Genomic DNA, 7,462 nt, shown 5'->3' on the forward strand with positions numbered 1-7,462 from the left:
CAGATATCATTTACCTACTGCTACTCAGGTTGCAGTCAGCCTTATCCCCACTTACCAACAACTGGGATTAAAGATTCCACCCTCCATGTAGGGGACCGGAAGGAGGAAAAATAGATTGGGAGGCCTCTGCAAAGACAAGACAATGGCTGTCTTTGATCAGTTGAAAGGGAAAGAACCCACTTGGAGATAAATTGGTAGTTTTTGATTGGTAAGACCTCCAATTAGATGATAGATGACTGTTTTTAATTGGATGAGCTGGTTTCCTTTGACTCCTTGCAAACTGTTGGGAGGAATTCAGAGGCCGGACTCATCATGGCTAACATCCTTCCAGGGAATATTCTAGCACCATCTTTCACAGGTTATAAATGCATGGCATGCAGAACCTCAAGTAGCCTCTCAGAGCCTCTGGGAAAATGTTCAGAAGAGAGCTGTCTGGGCTCAGCTTGTAACCACTTCTCTCAAGGCTCTTAGCTTCGGGGAGCACTTGCTGGGTTGATCAGGTCAGCTGTCTCCTGCTGTGCCCTGACCTCAACCCTCCAAGACCTGAGACTTTTCTCTTCCTCAGAGATTTGCCTTGTACCTGTTGTATGAATACTCTGGCCTGCTTTCCAAGCCCAGGATCTTGCTGCCTAGGGGTCTTTGTGTTTCCTGTTTCCACTGCCAGAGCAACAATTCAAGATCAATCAGTCACACAAAGTAGATAATTTCCCATAGCACCATTGATTGTTTATCTGACCAAAATCTGTCAGTCCATTGTCTTATCAATTGTTTTCTTTAGGATTTTCTGGCCAGGATACTTTTTCACTTTGCTCATGAGTGAGCTAGAAACTTTCTAGAAAAGAAGGTAATCTCAGAGATGGAATCAGCTTGTTTAGGAAAGGCCAATGTGTCACTCATGGTTTCCCGTGCCTGCTGCACACTGGCAAGGGATTCTTGAATCACGGGATTCTTCAATTACAGGATTCTTGAAACTCCAGAAGAAGTGGTTACTTCTATTGTTCTATCATTAAATAAAACTTGGGAGTCAGAAAATGGGGTTAAAACCTGATAGATCCAAAGAGCAATAGAGGAAAAGTTAGCTGACCCTGACTCTCCATACTTCCAGATTGAAAAGGTCCACAAATATAAGTTCCTCCCTATATTCCTTCCTGTGGGATATCCTAATCTGGGTCTGCCCAAAATTCTATGGTTAATTCTGGCAAGCTGAATGTTGACTCTGCCCTCTGATTCAAGGTTTAACTTTATTGGGAGTCTCAGGAGTGTCGGTACAATCAAAATATCCTACAACAGATTCTTTCTAAACATAAATCTGCAGGAAGCCATTAATAATCAGTCTTAGTCAACTTGTCAGCTAAAGCAATCAAGGTACCTAGTGGCAAACAGACCTACTAAACTGGAAATTTTGGAGATGGATTTGGAGGCACTCTTCATAAATGGAATAAGAGAACCAATAAGAATGGGTAAGGTGGGGATGGGAAAGACAAGGACACCCTACAGCAAAAGAAAAGATCAATGTGAAAAGTGGGTGCAAAGTTGGAGCAAGAAGGAATGCCAAGGCTGTGAACACAGACAAAGGCATCAATAGAGAGCCAGCACAGGGCAGCATCAAAGAAACCAATCCCCACCCTCCCTCTTTTGTCTGCCCTCTATCTTCAAACAAGTCATTGACCAAACTTCCAGGAGTCAGCCTACGCTTTGGCTCATCTGGAAGATTGATGCAGATTGCTTGTCAATGGATGCTGGCAGTGGTAGGTTTAAAAAGAGTGTTGTTGATCGATTAGTGATGTCTGCCAGTGTACAGCAATAGACAAGGTGGTGTGAGTGCCAAGGATTGATCTTTTCTAAACTGGATGATCCCATCTCTGAGGTTTCTTTAAATTCTGAAAACTTAAGTTGCCCCATGGCATAGAGCTTGACAGAGGAAATGGAGCAAGCATGAGGATTCTACTGCATTTCACATTCAGGGGGAGTTTGCTTTAGGGCAGGTCCCCTGAGCACACCTCCCCCAAGGCAATGAAATTTTGATTTGGAATTATGTGACCTTTCCAGGGCATGATGCTCAAGAGACACCTTAAAGGCTTCAGGGAAAGCAAATTAGAAGAGATGAACTGGCCCCAGGTAAGGGACATTGAGAACCTTCAGCAGGTAGAGTATGGGTGTGCCACCCAGTGGGGGATCAGACTCAAGAATCGACACCACTCTGGGTGTGAGCACAGTGTCCGCTGCTTTTCACTGGGTTGTTTCAGGGGAACTTTTAGTTTTCTATGCTTCCAAGTTGCAGCAGTAAAAATGTCCCCTGTGTTCACAAGGGGCATGCCAATTACAGCTGAGAGCACCAGAAAGGACAAAGATGTTACCCTCTTCTTTCCTTCCTCTTCTTTACCAGAGTTCTTTCATGACAGGTACCTCAAACTTCAGGATCCTGGAGACCTGGTTCTCAGAAGGTCAGGGGCAAGGAAAAGTGGAAGAAGGGGTAATGGGCCACTATGGGACTTTTTCACAGATACCAAATCCCAAATGGGTTCCCTGGACATTTAGTCTCTAAGGTTCATAGAACTAAGAGAAACAAAGCTTGGGTACCAGCATAGGGGCTGGATCTATGGACCAAGCTGAGGCATCCTTCCAGAAATATCATGGTACTTTGGGAGATAACCACAAAACCAGGACAACACATCCAATGGAGCTGTAACTGATGCTGTGTTCCTAGATACTCTCATGACATTCTTCTTGAGTAAAAAGGAACATCTAACATGATGCTTCAAAAATAGAAGATTTTGAATAGATGCTACTAATAATAACCAAAGGATCACTTCAAGTGGTACTCAAGTGACTCTAGCTAATTGCTGGAGGACCATTTCAAAGGCCTTATGAATGGTGTGGTTTGGACTGTCTTAGCTAAAGCTTAAGATGTGATGGCTAAGGTTGATTAAGGTTAAATGAGGTCATTAAGCTGGACTGCAATAGGACTGGGCTAGAGGGTCTGATGTGAGATTCCCCTCTCTATGCTCTTAATACCACTGGTTGATGAAGAAACTGTCTTGAGCCTGAATAGGGAATAGAGGTAGGTGGGGAAAACTAAACTGAATGTTGGGAGGAAGAAGGCAGAGTTAGAAGCCATGGAGCCGCCACAGGAGATGGACGCACTGAAACTTTGCTGGAGGGCTGTAACCTCGTGGTGATGCACAGATTAATAGAAATGGGTTAAACCTTCCTTTTCATTTAAACAGAAAAGGGGAGGTAATGTGCAATTCCCCTCTGTATGCTGGGAATATCATTGGTTAATAAAGGAACTGTTTTGGGCCTATAGCAGAGCTATAGGGGAACAGAGCTAGGTGGCTGGGGGCGGGGGAGGAAACTAAATAGAATGCTGGGAGACAGGAGGCAGAGTTAGGGAGAAGCCTTGTAGCCCCGCTGGAGACAGACACCAGACCTTTAGCCTGTAAGCCACAGCCACATGGTGATATACAGATTGATGGAAATGTGTCATGATCACCTCGCCAGCAAGGAAGACTCAACACCAGACTCTTCTAACTGCGGTTTATTCAGGACCTTTGAACAATCTTCTTACCCTCTCGTCCAGGACAGAGTTAGCCCACAGCTTAAATAACCTCTGGGTAGCCAACCCCAGCAAGCCACGTGGGAAATGCAGATAGGTTCAGAAATGCAGAAGCAAGCCAGATCCTTAGCGTTAGCCATATATGGAGTTGTTCACAACTGAGAGAGCACTCACCATCGAGAAGGTGGAAGGTGGAAAACAGCGCCACCTTTAAGGCGTGGCATCACACAGCTCTCTACAGAAATGTGTCTTAAATTAAAATATAAGAGTTAGCCAGTAGGAAGCTAGAGCTAATGGGCCAATCAATGATTTAATTAATACAGTTTCTGTGTGATTATTTTGGGGTTGAGCAGCCAGGAACCGACAAGTGGCCTTCCTCTACGGGGGACTAATAAGAGCAGAAAGAGAGGAGAGAGAGAGAGAGACCTGTCTCTTGGTCACATGAAGATACAACAAGAAAGCTCTAGTTTGCCAACCAGGAAGTAGTTCTTGTTGGGTTCCTAGAGGACAGGCCTTTGCACCCCCACTTTATCTGTTTTGCACTCTTGCAGTTGGTTGAAAACAGGAACAAAAGCAGGAACAATCTGTTTTCAGCAATGTTTCTAAGGATGTTTACCCCTAAGCCATTGAGTTACAGTGATGAGCTTCCTGCTTTTGTTGGCTTGGCCTCCCCTGCTGAGGGCTATATATACTGTGTGAGAAAGTGGAATAAAGGCTTGTCTGCAGAACCTGAAGTTGTGTTGTGTGTTAATCCCAACATCCCTCGCTCAGAAGAACGACAGTTTCCGTGCTGGCAGGGCAGTTCTCATATCCTCCATCACATTGGTACATAGATCTCATACATGTGGCCTCCAGAATCATGAAAAATAATGTCCCTTGTTGAAGTCACCAATTGTGTGGTACGTGGTTGTGGCAGCCCAAGCAGACTGAAGAGGTTAGATGAATGTGGTTCAGGAGTGTCAGCACACAGATATTTGCACAAATAAGGAGCTGGAGAGAATGGTCTACCTGAGTTGATCTGCAGAGCTATGGGGCTTTGACTGATGCTGTTGAGATAGGGAAGCTCTCTGTAAAAGGAACCCACCACAAATCAGAGCAGGTATCTGAGTCTTCTGTGTGGTAGGCCCCAACAGTGGCAGAGAGAGGCAGGGCAGTAAGAGTCTTAAGAGTTAGTTTCAAGAGAAATAACTGAGCCATGACTTCAGCAGGCTATGCAGAAACATGCTCATACCTGGGTTCACATGACCACACAGGAAGTGGCCCTGCTTTTGTATTCCATCTACTTAGCTTAGGAATCGAGAGTTCTTGGCCATCACCACCTTCAATACGATAAGGTTCATCTAGAATTTCTCTAGTATGTGGGGCGTTCCAGGGTGAGCTCTTCCAGGCAGGTATTGAGAGTACATACTGGGATAGAAACATGGATAAATAAGATCAAAATACTAGAACGTGAGACAAAGGGAACTCAGCAGGAGAGACTAATGGTGGAGAGACAAGCCAGGAATTCTCCTCATTCACCAGTGCCCTAGAGAAGGGGTTTGAGAAAGTGTACTAGACAAGGCATATCTTCCTTTAGACTTGGCCTTGGGCAAGAGTTCTTTGAACAAACTAAGGCCTAGAAGCTTGAGCACTTTTGTATTTGGGTGAGAGGGTGTGTACCATAAGTTTGAACACCTTAGTGATAAACCCTGAGTCACCAATAATGCATCAGTGTTACATTAAGGAAAGAAAGAAAAGCATTTCACTCTTGCTGTCATTTAACCAAGGTTGAACCGAGATTCGAATTCCCTCCCTCACACTCTGTTTTCTATCCTTTTGTCTGTCTGCCAGAAGGCTGTCTTGTGATTCTGTTCCTGTGTCTTTTTCTATCCCTCTAAATCTGCGTGTGTCCTTCAAAAGAGCTTTGCTCTGTCTTTATTGACCAGCACAAAAGCATCACATGGGGAAGGAATGAGGAACACTTTGCAGAAATTTTTAAGAATTATACAAGGAGCTAAACCACTGAGCCCCAACTAACCCAGATAACAAACAGTGCCACAAACATCCACGCTTTCAAGAAACATTCCAATGTTATGTGAAACACTTACGATGGCTATTAATTTTATAAGATTGCTTTCAACCTCTATTTTTGCTGTTTTCAGCAAATGATTATTAGAACACATGCACCACTCTGAGGAGCATGGAAGAATACATTACTGAAAATCCCAGCTATACCCTAGCTTAGGTTATAACAGCTGATTACATGGACAATCTAAGGCAAGTAAGGCTGGTTGTTGCATTGTTCTCTTAAAGGCAGGTTAAAACAGGCTGAGTACACAGCATGACAGCCATCTCAAGGTGTATTATTGACTCTGGCTATGAGGTCCAGCAAAATTTCAGTCTTATAATGTAAGATGTATTTTTATCCTAATGCATTGCCACAGGGGTGAGACTGAGGAGGTGCCAGAGGCGAAGCATGGAAGATTTGACCTCACGCTGCGTGAGCAGGTAGCTGAGGGAACGGAGCTCATTTTCCTTAACTCTTGATCACCACCTCCCAAAGCAAGACGGACAGCAACAGCCTCCCCTCTGCTCACATCTTTTCGTTCTGCTGGCTGCTTTTGCAACTAAACGTGGCAAATTTGATTCATTTTCTTCAAAACCAGCAAACAATGGGGAAAGTGAGCCGGCAAGTCAAGAATGCACTCCTGCAGGAGGGCCTGGTGGGCTCCAGTGTGACAGGGTTTTGCCTGAATAGGTTTCTCCTGGGTTTCTGTATGGGTGGAGAGAGCTCAGCAAGGCAACATTCAGCATAGCCATCTGACTTAGGAAGTCTAGGCAAGCATCTCTTTTAGAAACATCCACCCAAGGAACAAGCTGGGGACATCTCCTTGGACACCTGGGAATCCCTCTAGAGTCAAGTCTCTTGCCAACCCTGATGAATGTCTTGCATATTACCATAGAACCTTCACCTGGCGATGGATAGAGATAGAGACAGAGACCCACACTGGAGCACTGGACTGAGCTCCCAAGCTCCAAATGAGGAGCAGAAGGAGGGAGACCATGAGCAGGGAAGTCAGGACCACGAGGGGTGCGTCCATCCACTGTGATAGTGGGGCTGATTTAATGGGAGCTCACCAAGGCCAGCTGGACTGGGACTGAAGGAGCTTGTGATCAAACCGAGCTCTTTGTGGCTGACAATGAGGGCTGACTGAGAAGCCAAGGACAATGGCACTGGGTTTTGATTCTACTGCATGGACTGGCTTTGTGGGAGCCTGGTCTGTTTGGATGCTCATCTTCCTAGACCTGGATGGATGGGGGGAGGACCTTGGACTAACCACGGGGCAGGGATCCCTGACTGCTCTTAGGACTGGAGAGGGAGAGGGAGGAGGAGGGAGAGAGTGGAGGGAGTGGGAGGGAAATGGGAGGGAGGGAGGAGGTGGAAATTTCAAATAAATAAATAAATAAAAGAAACATCCACCCTGCTCTTCCAGTAGCCCTAGCCCAGGAATCGGCTCCCTCTGTAGGGAGGAATCTCAAAGGCATGGTTGGTTCAAAATGAACCCCCTTTGTGCACCATCTTAATGGCTTGGTTTAATCTAGCTCTGTTTCCTGGCTACCATACTCGCCTCAGGAGGAAGTTTGCTTTGTTAGCTCTTAGCCTCTTGTTTGTGGTTATTTCTCATCTGTGCTACTACCTGTCCCTAAAACACACACACACACACACACACACACACACACACACACACACACACCAAGTTGGGGGACGGAGGGATATATAATGTTCCAATAAAACACTGTCTGATTTATCTTTTTATAAATGGTACTTTTCTATTTTTACATTGTTTTGTAATTGCACCATGTTTATTCAGAAAGCTTTTGCCTCCACCAAACCCACCTGGCACACTCTTTAAATTTTTCTGCAAC

This window comes from Myodes glareolus, chromosome 19, assembly GCF_982192425.1.
Source record: "Myodes glareolus chromosome 19, mMyoGla1.1, whole genome shotgun sequence".
Classification (NCBI taxonomy): Eukaryota; Metazoa; Chordata; class Mammalia; order Rodentia; family Cricetidae; genus Myodes; species Myodes glareolus.